We start from the raw sequence: 12323 nt of genomic DNA, 5'->3' as shown, positions 1-12323 counted from the left end.
TTAAAATAGATGAAGACATACCTTGCCCTTGCAATAAAATATATGTGGGTCGCACCAAGCGCAAAATCCGGATACGTCTCATTGAACACAAAAGTCGAATCAAGAACCAGGACCTCAAGGCCCCCATGGTGCAACATTGTGTTACACATCAACATACGTTTGAACAACTTAAATGGCTAATTATAGAGCAGGTTGCACAATCATGGCGAGGTGGGGACAGAATTTCTATCTTAAACTGGAAAGAACAACAGTGGATATACCGTCTTCAATCCGTGGAACCACATGGTCTAAACGAAAGGATCGAGTGGTACACGTTGATTTAATTGTATCTTTTGTTGGGAATCCCTGCTACTACCTATTCCTCTTCAGTCAAGATGGCGTCCTGAGTGACGCATAAGCCCGTATATGGATAGATATGGGGGCATTCTGTAGTTGAGAAATTTTCAAAATGGCGTCCAATGACGTCACTCCCCTTTTTTGGATAGTTTAGATCTAAGATGGCGCCCGCCAGTGACGTAAATGCCCATTTCAGGACTTAGACACTGTTTTGGCGCCCTTTTCCCCTTTAAAAGCCAGCATTTGTATCGCGCCGGCCGCTGACAAACGTCTCGCACGGCTCCACGAATGCAAGTCCAGCATCATTGGAAGTCAGTATATCATGGGGACAAGGTATGTCTTCATCTATTTTAATACCAAGTGGACATTGTATCAATTTACACACTTTGCTTTACAGAACTATTTGAGACGCTATAATACAGCCGCATAACTTGCCTCCCACGAAGTAAGTGCTTTCTTCCATTCCTTACGCTAGCCTAAAATTTGCGGGTACCTTGGCACTGTCTTGTCTATTTACTTTATTGCAGCTATGTGAAAAACCGGCATTAGTGACATCCGAGCCCCTGATGAAGGAGGGTTTCCTCCGAAACACGCCGTGTCGGTAACAGCATCGGATTACACTTGTATCAACAATACTGGTTTGTCTACGGACATGAAAATCACAAGTTAAGTATATTAAGAGACTCTATAGAGTACTAATAGAGACTGACCGTGCCGCGAGATAGCTACCTATTGCAGGAGCATCATACGCTCACAGAGACCGATGATTACAAGTAAAGTAAAGCTTGAGCCATTATAAGCTTACATGCCAGCTTAAAAAGTTGACAATTATTATGAGGTCTCTTTAAGTGTCCCCGCCGCTCTACTTACACGGGATTCTTCATTTGTTGTTATAATCATTATTATCCTGTCCAGTGGATTCTCTTATTTCTTGTATTGTCACGATAAATATCCAGCACTTCTAGTAGATTCATAAGATATATTTTCTTCCTTCTTATGTTAGTTTTTTCTCCCCCTGGTCCCACCTGCCTTAAGTTTGTTCTGTTTTCTCTCATTTTTATTTTATAGAGTAGCCAGAGACACGCTACAGTGCCCATTTTGCTTCAATATACCTTCGAGGTGTTTTTTTTTTCAATCAACACCGGATTGGTGCATAACTCACAGCGCCATTGAATTCCCCCTTTAGGTGTCATTAAGAACATTGTTGCACTTCAAAAACTTTACAAGGTACCCTTACATTAAAACTTGTTCATGCTCATCTGCCCTTTACCCTCCCTCCTTCCCGTCTCACCCCCTTTCATTGGTTTTCCATTTAGAACAGCCAGAGAAACGCTGTGATACCAGTTTTCTTTTCAAGGTATTTTTTCCTTTTTTTTTTTTTAACACGGACTCCTCGTAATAAAACCTTTTTGCAGACATTCACCTCTTAGTCTTTCCTCATTTCACTTTCTTCTTACTGTTTTGCTTTTTAGAGTAGCTAGAGAAAAACCACAGTGCCGCTTTCCTTTCACTATATTTTCAAGGTATGTTTCACCCCTCTTAACACGTATGTTGCATATCAAAGTACCAAACCAACATCCTTTGCTAGACTTTATTTATTCTCTCTTTAGATTTTTTCAGGAGATGTGTACCATATTAACCTATTAAAACGAATTGTTCTGTCCCAATGGTATGTCTTTTCACTATCCTATATTCATATATAGTTTTACATTTGCCTTTGTATTGCTGTATTTGCCTATTGGTCTTATTTTGATGTACTTCTATTACAGATGTGATCATTTTCTGTTCCTCCTGATGCAACTACAGTGCAAAACATGGCCATGTTAAGGAATTTACATGTTTTTCAACTAAGGATTGTTTCTGTCATTACTGTATAAAATAAATGGACAAGTGAACAACAAAACAGAACAGTTTACATAATTGTATATTATATCTTATGAGGTAGATTTTTTAAAAAAGCGTGATCGCGTACTTTTGTTCACGCAGCAGGCGCAAACAAAAGTATGCTGGATTTTATAAGATACGCGCATAGCCACGCAGCCTGCCTCCGTTCCCTCCGAGGCTGCTCCGAAATCGGAGCGGCCTTGGAGGGAACTTTCTTTCGCCCTCCCCTCTCCTTCCCCTCCCTTCCCCTACCTAACCCCCCCCCCCCCCCCGGCCCTATCTAAACCCCCCCTTACCTTTGTCCCTAGATTTACGCCTGCTTGAAGCAGACGTAAATCTACGTGCGCCAGCAGACTGCTGGCGCGCCGTCATCCGACCCGGGGGCTGGTCCGAAGGCCTCAACCACGCCCCCGGGCCGGTGCCATGCCCCAGTCCCGCCCCCGAAATGCCGCGTCCCGCCCCCGAAATGCCGTGTCCCGCCCCCGAAACGCCGCGTCACTCGGCCCCGCCCCCGACACGCCCCCTTCAAAAAAAAACCGGGACTTACGCACGTCCCAGGGCTCTGCGCGCGCCGGTGGCCTATGCAAAATAGGCACGCCGGCGCATGAGGGCCCTGCTCGCATAAATCCGGGTTGATTTACGTGAGCAGGGCTTTTAAAATCCACCCGTATTTTAGAATTATTTGTAAATTTATATATATAATGGCTTCCTGGCCCATGAGATGATGTTTTAAAGACAGCTGATTAAATATGGTGTCCACCTGTTGAAGAAGGAGCACAATATCTTCTAGAAAAGACTGACAAGCCTATTGAGGAGGGCTTTAAATAAGGATCATCAAGGATTAGGGATGTGCAATTGTTTTTGCCGAACTAAAAATTTTCAAAGAAATAGTCTAATTCGGCATAGGCCAGAGGACCTGAATCCCGAGACAGATTTTCTCCGAACTTTGGGGAAAATTTGTTGTTCGGGTTAGCGCAGGGGGGAGGGGCACATTTATTTTTTTTTAAAAACCAAACCCACCCCAACCCTTAAAATTTAGTTAATTACAACCCTCCCCCACCCCCAAAACTTGCCTAAAGTCTCTGGTGGTCCAGCAGGGGTCCCAGGAGCGATCTCCAGCTCTCAGGCCATCGGCTGCCAGTAAACAAAATGGCACCAGTGGCCCTTTGCCCTTACCATGTGACAGGGGCCGACCTGTCACATGGTAGCCCCTGTTACATGGTAAGGGCGAAGGGTCACGGCGCCATTTTGTTTACTGGTAGCTGACGGCCCGAGAGTGGGAGATCACTCCCGGGATCCCCGCTGGACCACCAGGGACTTTAGGCAAGTTTTGGGGGGGTCAGGAGGGTGGGGAGGTTGTAATTAACTAAATTTTAAGGGTTGGGGTGTTGGGTTTTTTTCGGTGAAAATTGCCGCGAAAAAAAAACGACCCGTAGCCCGACCCGGAAAAAAAAAAACGAAGCCCAACCCTATCAAGGATGAGTAAATTAAACCCACATGTAAGTAAATCTTTAAACACTTAAAGAGAAATGGGGAAACAGGGCAACATCTGAAAAGGTATGTATACTAATGCTCATAGCATGGGAAATAAAGTACTGGATCTAGAACTAATCAGGGAAGAGAATGACTCTGATGTAGTGGCTGTCATGGGGATGTGGTACACAGAAACATAGAAATGATGGCAGGAAATGACTGAATAGTCCATCCAGTTTGCCCTGCAAGCTTATGGTAGTATCTGCTGTGCAGGTTACCCCCATATTTAGTTTCCCAGATCGTAAAATCAGGACCCTTGTTGGTTCCTGTCTGAATCCAATTCCCAGTTACTTCTTGACCTAAGCATGCCCTCAGGAGCACCTCAACATGGATAAAAGTAAATGTGCTGTGGAAGAATGCTGGAACTTTTAGCCACACTGACAGCAAATGAACGTTCGTAAAACACTTTTTGCCTGCATAAATATCTCTGAAAATTGTACTTCATGTCATTAGCATAGAATATGATTGGTGTTAGCATCTCATGTTAATATTGGAAGTTTAAATTTGGTTTTCATGTCTGGAAAACAAAAACTGTTTTGATCATAAGGGTCATTTATTGGTAGGCAATGCCACCTAACAAGCAGCACAAATGCTTAATTTGTAGCAATATTTTTTTTTTCACTCAGTAGTTTTGTCCAGCTCCTTTGGGTTTCCAGCTCAAATTGTAACCAGGACTGGAATCTGGCACCATGAGCCTTCATTCATAGCTACCTGAGAATTGTTTAACTATTTTACATCTCTTCCCAATTTACTTTAGTCCAGTCACTGCAAAAACAGGAGTACATATGTCAAGGCTCTTTCTGGAACCCTGCAAACATGGGCCCTAAATCCAGCCACTGAGTGTCACCACTGTAGGAGGACTCTGATTCCCTCTCCATCCAAGAGCAGTAAACACGACATCTGCAAAATTTGCAGCATCCATCACCCCAGCCAACCCAAGCAGTGGTGGATCCGAGATAGGAATAAAACCCAGGACCTCTGCATGGTAATGCTGCATACTAGGCAACGTTTCCCATGCACAATGGTACACATCTTGTGTTGGATTTCTGACAGCAAAAATATTACAGTAGTGCTAATGATAACCTAAGACAGAAACCATGAAAAACCTGCATATGATTGCAAAGGAGGAATCCTGAGACTATACTCAAATAATGAATAAGCAGAATAAGTTCAGGGAATTTCTTTCCCTCGAATTTCTGTGCCACTGAGTTGCCAGCCTAGCCTCTGTGCTAAAATTTAGAGTCAATTTTATTTAATATAAAAATATGATGGTACATTACAAAGCACTGGCAATACTATTAATTTATTAATCACTATGGTTTTTGTAATACAAAAGTTATTATGACAATATTTTCATATATTCATATTCAACTTGCAAAATACAAATCCTCCCTCCACATCTACCGAGAGACATTAAACAAAACCAAACGGGACTTTTATGACCTTAGAATACACCGACTACAATTTAATGCCCAAGCCCTTTTCGAATACATCTCAGCCTTAACTCAAACCTTGCCCACTCCCACCCCTGACGAGGACGCCAAAACTCAATGTGAAAATCTTGCACTATTCTTCCACGATAAAATCACCAAACTATTGACATGCTTTCCATTAACCCCTTCACCTACCATAACCCTCCCAAAGAACCCTCTTGCTGAACTAAATATTTTTGAGACCACTGCTTTTCTGAAATAGAATCTATTCCAAAGAAAATGAGACCATCCTCACACCCTTCAGACACAATCCCCACAAAAACCCTCCTGTCCATACCTAATATTAAAGCCCAACCTATTGCCGACATCATAAACAGATCCTTCACACTTGGCTCAGTCCCAAACTCTCTTAAACAAGCGGTAGTTAAACCCATTTTAAAGAAACCTAAACTTGACCCTGCTGATCCAGCCAATTATTGCCCTATCTCTAACTTACCCTTCATTGCAAAAATCCTAGAAAAAACAATAAACCTGCAACTCACTGACTACTTAGACAACTATCACATTCTATTCCCATCCCAATACGGATTCCATAAATATCACAGCACCGAAACCCTCCTCCTCTCCCTAACAGATTACCTCCTCAAAGGCCTGGACAAAGGCCACTCATACATCTTGGCCCTACTAGACATATCCTCTGCCTTTGACACCATCAGCCATAACATCCTAATTGAACGCCTCAGAGAGATTGGCATATCTGGAACCCCTCTGCATTGGTTCGAATCTTACCTTAGCAATAGGCAATACAAAGTTAAAATAGGAAACAGTGAGTCTAAAGCCATCAACCTCACATGAGGTGTCCCACAAAGATCCTCTCTGTCATCCACGTTATTCAATATTTATCTACTACCCCTCTGTCACCTCCTCTCTAAACTTGGTCTTCTGCACTTTATATATTCGGACGGTGTACAAATCCTCATACCTGTGTGACACCCTACCCAAAGCCATCGATACCTAGGAAACCATCCTCCTCTCAATCAACAACCTTTTCACTAACATCAACCTTGCTCTAAACACAGCCAAAACAGAACTCATGATCATCTCTCCACAAAATGTCACCATCAATTTCCCCCCTCTCTACATACCCCCTTCCACAATTTCCTTTTCACAACATGTAAGCGACCTAGGTGTTACACTAGACAAACAAATTAATCTAAAAAAATGTATTAACTCAACACTAAAAGATTGCTTCTTCAAACTTCACACCCTAAAAAAACTAAAACCCCTCCCACACCTCAACGATTTCCGTACAGTACTCCAATCCACCATCTTCTTGAAAATTGACTACTGTAACGCCCTTCTCATGTCTACCCAAAAACACAATTCACCCCTCCAATTACTACGCATCCTCACTAGTACCTGCAAAAACTCTGTGCCATGAGATATTTAAAAATAAGCCCTCTCAGAGGCCCTGAGAAACTCAGGACAGTTCCAGCTTTTGGGGTCCCTAGCCTTAATAAAAATTTTAAAATGACATGAAAACAAAATAAGGCACAAAAAAAAAAAAAAAGAGAGAGAGGCCCTTTGAGCTTAAGGACCAGGCCAATTGGCCCTCCTGCCTTCCCTCCCTTTATTTGGCTCTGCCTAAAATAAATTACGCAATAAAAGCAAGCTACTTCCTTGAAATTCAAGAGGAAGGCTGAAGAGTGAGCAAGTGGAGTATTTGCCATACAATTAAGCTAGACAAGTAAGCCTGACAAGTAGGTCTAAGTGTGTGCCATCTGCAGTAGCTTCTCTTTGGAGTTCATACGCACTCAAATGATAGAGATCAAAACTTTCAGTTTCATTACTACAGTTTCTGCAAACTCACTAAATAAGTTGTTAACTAAGTAATTTAATAAGGGAATGGTTACAGTCTTAGCTGCAGCATCTAGTGCTCTAGTCTACACTATGGTTCACCACCACCTGCCATTTAAAGCATGCAGCGATACAAAAATTTCAATCCCAATGAACACACACACAACACTCAAACTATATCATTCAAAATTTGACAGCAGGCTTGAATTCCTATTCAGTGCTCTGCAACTCTGACCCAGCTCTACCCTTCCTCCACTAAAAAGGACAAGGACAACAGCCCAGCAAGTGGGACAGGCAAAACAGACCCTCTTTGTTCACTTTTTCCTTTCAGTTTTCTATTGAGGTAAATAAGTGAAAAGCTCCGCCAGCTTTCAATGGCTCAGAAGAAAGGAATATAACTGGCTTGCAACTCTGCCTTGCTGAGCAACAAATAACACGCCACTGAAACGTATGCAGCCAAAATGTTATTCTTAACGCACAGCTTTTTGAAGTTTAGAACTTGCTAGGGAGATACTGTAAAGTGGAGTACTGCAGCTGCTAATTCAGAATGACTGGAGCATAAGCAAGGACACCACATCGTTAAGATTGCGTGTAAGCGACAGAGTATGCTGGCTCTAAACAGAGATGACATAAACGGAATAGTTTGAATACTAACAGCCCACAGAGTAAGGATAAATCAAATTCATTACATATTGCATGGCACATGACCTCCTACATTATTCCCTCACTGAGGGACTTGGGGGTTTTTTTTTTGTGTGTATGCTGTTTCTTCCAACTCTACTGTACTGTTCACCAGATGCGGTGTATATCTATGGTTTGAAATAAAAATGAAAAAAAATACTGCTCATCTGAGATTTGGTATTTTGATCCAAAGTGGCAATTGCAAAAAACACTGATGACTTGCAAAGTAGGCTTTCATAGTGCTTTCTGATGCTGAAATTTGAATCTTGAATACTATTAGCTTTCCACACACTGCATTTGCTAAATTTCAAATTGTCATTGAATGGATTTCCTTCATTAACATATTCAAAATAATTTATTTCCCTCATTTCAAGCTTTGCAGACTGATAAAATAGGTCAATTAGGATGACCCCTCATCTCTTTTTATTAACATTGCTAAGTAAGTATAATTGGCTCTGGCTTTCTTATAGGTTTAATGGAAATGCTCCAACACGGTTGGGTTGTAACCATAAGTAAACCATTCCTCAGACATAGTTTTCATTCTGCAGCCAGATGTACATAGCATTTTTCCCATAAACATAGAAAGGGAAAAAACCCTTTAACGCCCTAACTATAAGGATACTGGAGGAAACCACATCAATATTTTCCTGTTGAAATCCCATGTCTCAAGTATTAAGTAATAGCTGTTTGTTCACTAAAGGTTTTGTCCCTTTTTGTGCCTGTGGGGAAAATGCTACGTACATAGGGCCTTTAAGGGTCTTATTCAGTTACAAAATGTTCTATAGATACAGACTGCAGAAATAAAGCCATGTTTACCTTTTCATCCAGAACAATATAGCTAAAGCAGATGAATACAATACAGAATACTGAAGTGACTTTTTTCCCCATTATGTAAAATTGCAATGTGGTCTTCCTTTAACAAGCGTGGTATTGTAATAGTAAAGCATTTATATAATATTGAGAAAGACATAAAATATTAGGGATGTTAATTAGTTTTCATTTGTTTTATGTGCGCAAAAATGGCATTTATGTGAATAAACTACCAATATGAATGAAACGGGTCAAAAAGGACGATACAAATAAATGGACCAAATCAACAATTGTTTGTGCTTATAGTCCTATAAAATAAGTTTATTGAAATAGTTCTCAGGGTATTAATATATTATGATTAGCACTCATTTACTTGGTTACTGATTCCTATGTTGCTTTTTGTTCTTACAAAGATTTAATATTAAACACATGCTTTCTGCAAAAGATGAATTTAACCTAAATATATCTGTCATGGCATTACTTGCTGTTGACTAACTAGTATCTAATGTCAATTGAACTATGTAAATGAAAATCTAAAAGAAAACAGTTCCATAACTAATCACCAATTACTGAAATACTATTTTAATTGAAATAAAATTCGCTGTATGCCAGATAACCCCACAAATAATCTGAATCAGTAAAGGGCAAGAAATGGATGAGCCCTTACCCAGGAGTACTACAAGTAAAACAAATTAGAGTGAAACAAACTGAAGTAACAATCATACCTAAACATCCCATCACATAATTCACAGCACTTCAAATATGAATAATACCATTTTCATATTTTGCAAGATCTACTTGATTGCATATCTTTATTTGTCTCAGCCATAAAAATGTATGTTCCTAAATAAGTAGCTACCTAACTTCTTTGGCACACTACAATGCAATGGCCCTTAAAAATAAATAAATAAACTATGCTACATGCAAAAGTATACTACTCAGTCAAGGTCAGGTTGCTTATTTATCTGTAACTGAAAGGTCAGCATAATTGCTCCCCTAGTTAATTCAGTATATTAGCTACCTTTAATGTAGGAAGAAAAACTTTAGAGAATATCTAAGTGATGGTTTTAGCTAGCTCTCAGCAGTAGACTGACTCACTCTTATGCACCCATTAAGAAATAACATAACAGCACTAGACAAAAGAAAATAGACAGTTTTTCTGTGTACTTTATTTTCAGGGTAAATAAGTACTATCAGGGGATAATTTAGTAACTGCCCTCATATATTAGATGACAAATATGCTCCTAAATTGCATCACAAAGGAAAAGTATGAGCACTACATATATGCATATATTTTCCCTTTTAAAAAGATTCCAGGTTACACCTGCTAAATTGTGCATAGAAAGTTTTCAGGAAATGTTATGGGCATACTTTTGAAAATGCAAAAGGAAGTGCATAAAGTTAATCTCCTCTCTAACCCCACCCCTGGAAATACCTCTGCTCAAACTGAGTAAATTTATACATAAACACAACATGTGTGTGTAGGTTTACCTATGTATCAGGCTGGCAATTCTGTAAAAGGACATTTCTGTGCATAAAACACTATTTTACAAATGTCCTTTTGAAAATTACTCTTTAGAAGGCTAGGGTGGAACAAATATCTAAAAAAAAAAAAAAAAAAGTGGAAATGGATGGAGGGAAAAGGATGAACGCAATTGACCAAAATAATTACAAGTCTGTTTTAAATATTACCTTTGTGCTTGAAAAAGAAACTACAGCTGGTGTAAAAATGCAGGATCTGTGCAAATTAAATTGATCATCATTCTTTTTGGTACAGTATTCCTCCAGTTTGTGCACAAGGTGTCAAAAAAATAGAGAACAAGGTTGCCTTATTTAGCAATTACTATAAATGTAACCAGTTCATTGGATTATACTTTTTATACAATAAGACCAAAAATAACAAGAGAGAACATAGATCAGAGGAAGGAAATGATCTCCAGACACACCTTCACACCCAATACTACAGGCAACCCAGGAGCAGAAGGCCAGACTGCACACAACATGCCAGGGGATTTCGCCACACAAATCCCTGCAGAGAACGAAACGCTGCCCCATCGAGATGAAATATCGTGGCGGTCGGGGACGGGAGGTTGTGGGCGTGCTTTGGATCCCTCCCCCTGAAGCACAAGATTGGGGAGATCAAAGCATGAGCGCAACTCATACCAGAAATGACACCGGATCGGGAAGATGAGAAGCACTGGAATCCAAATGATACGCGCGCACATTTGCTTATTTTAGAATAAGAGCCGTCAGTATTTAAAGAAAGCTGTAGGTTTTCAGAAACTTGCATACATGTTCCCTTACTTACGAATTGACAAGCATCGTAAACCAAATGAAATCGTTTTATGAAGTCTCAAAAAAAAAAAAAAATCTGTGCAATATATCTATATATAAGGTTGCCAGATAAACTTGGTGGGCTCTGCAGTAACCATAGAGCATAGGGCACCTGTAGCGCTCAAACCCAGAGTCGCACCCGGCAAGATCCGCTCTCCTGAACCCCGGAGGCTTCTCGATTTAGATCTACCCAGGAACACCGGCAGTCATGTATAGCAGGTTAAATCCACAGCAACCGCATAGCAGGATGCGGTTGATAAACTCTCAACAATTCTACATATCTGCAGGAGTGATGATTCTGAACTGTGATTTACCTAAACGGTGAGAATATAATTAAACCTGCTGGCTGTAAATACTAATCATGAACATCAGAATGAGATTATCTGTTCCAGGATTCCTCTTCACGGAGTTTGCAGGGCTTTATTTGCATTTTAGGTCAACGATCATGATTAGCTAGATCATGCTGGAGGTACCATTCAAGCTCTGCGTTTCGGGGGCTAATGATTTGTTGAGTCCAGCTTCCTGTCACCTTAGCTGGTGCGACTGCGGCTGCAAAGCTGCGGCTTTTCCCGGAGATGGATATCACCAAAATCCGTTTCGAAAAATAGCGTATCTTAATGCACTATGAAAAAACATTGCTAAACGATATACTCACGTTTTGCCTCTTGTTCGATCTGCTTTGCCTGTTGTGAATTAATTCAGTACCCTTTATTCACCCCTCCTCTTTTCTCTCTAGAGCTTCGTGTATTCAGCAGCTGTCCATGCAACCAGACCTCGCTCAAGCGCGCACCCTCACGGCTGAACCTCCCACTTTCAGCAAGTAACACGGCGCGCTCGGGCGGGCTCCCGACCGCATGCTTTATAGTGCGCGCACCGCAAACCCTAGCGCGCGAGCACGTTCGCTGGCACCGCCCAAGCAGAAGGTCTGGCTCTTGCTGCTGTTGTGGCTCGCGCCGCGTGATCGCGCAGCAAAGCCGGTGGTGGTGGGCGCGAGGACAGCTCTGAAGGGTGGGATAGGCGACATTGGCTGCAGCGGGTTGTCACGCGCCTCCTCCCCCCCCCCCCCCCCCCAACTGCTGTCAATCACACCTGCAGTGCCGGCGTTCAGGCTCTAGCTATTAAAGCTGTTCCTAAGGGCCCGAGCTGCAAAATGCCAGTAAATACATTGACAGTCAGTAAACAAAAAAAAAAAACCCCTCCACATTTGAAAAAATTATTTCGTGTAATAAAAATGTCATGAGTGACAGGGCCTGTCTCTGATGCTATGGGCTCAGGTGTTGAGAGGTTGCACTGCTTAGGTACTGGGGGCTATGTCTTAGGTAAATCCAGATATAGAATGTTGACACCCAAAGGCACCCTTTGTATGTATGGCAGGGCAAGAGTTCATGCAGCCTTAGATTTGTCAATAGGCACCTATTATACCTGTGCCTAGAATGGCAAACAGAGGAGCAGACT

General features: G+C 41.3%; 1 protein-coding gene across 3 annotated transcripts in view; it reads right to left on the bottom strand.

Moving 5' to 3' along the window:
- NRCAM (neuronal cell adhesion molecule) overlaps positions 1–11653 on the bottom strand; it is a 515870-nt gene extending 504217 nt beyond the window's left edge. For all 3 annotated transcript variants that reach the window (XM_029616764.1, XM_029616763.1, XM_029616765.1), the window contains exon 1: positions 11524–11653. The gene's annotated coding sequence lies outside the window, so the exon portion shown is untranslated. The remainder of the gene's footprint in view (positions 1–11523) is intronic.
- Between the last annotated feature and the right edge of the window lie 670 nt (positions 11654–12323).

This window comes from Rhinatrema bivittatum, chromosome 9 (genome assembly GCF_901001135.1).
Source record: "Rhinatrema bivittatum chromosome 9, aRhiBiv1.1, whole genome shotgun sequence".
NCBI classification, from domain to species: domain Eukaryota; kingdom Metazoa; phylum Chordata; class Amphibia; order Gymnophiona; family Rhinatrematidae; genus Rhinatrema; species Rhinatrema bivittatum.
Note: the sequence above shows the minus strand (reverse complement) of the source record. Positions and strands in the feature narration are given on the sequence as shown.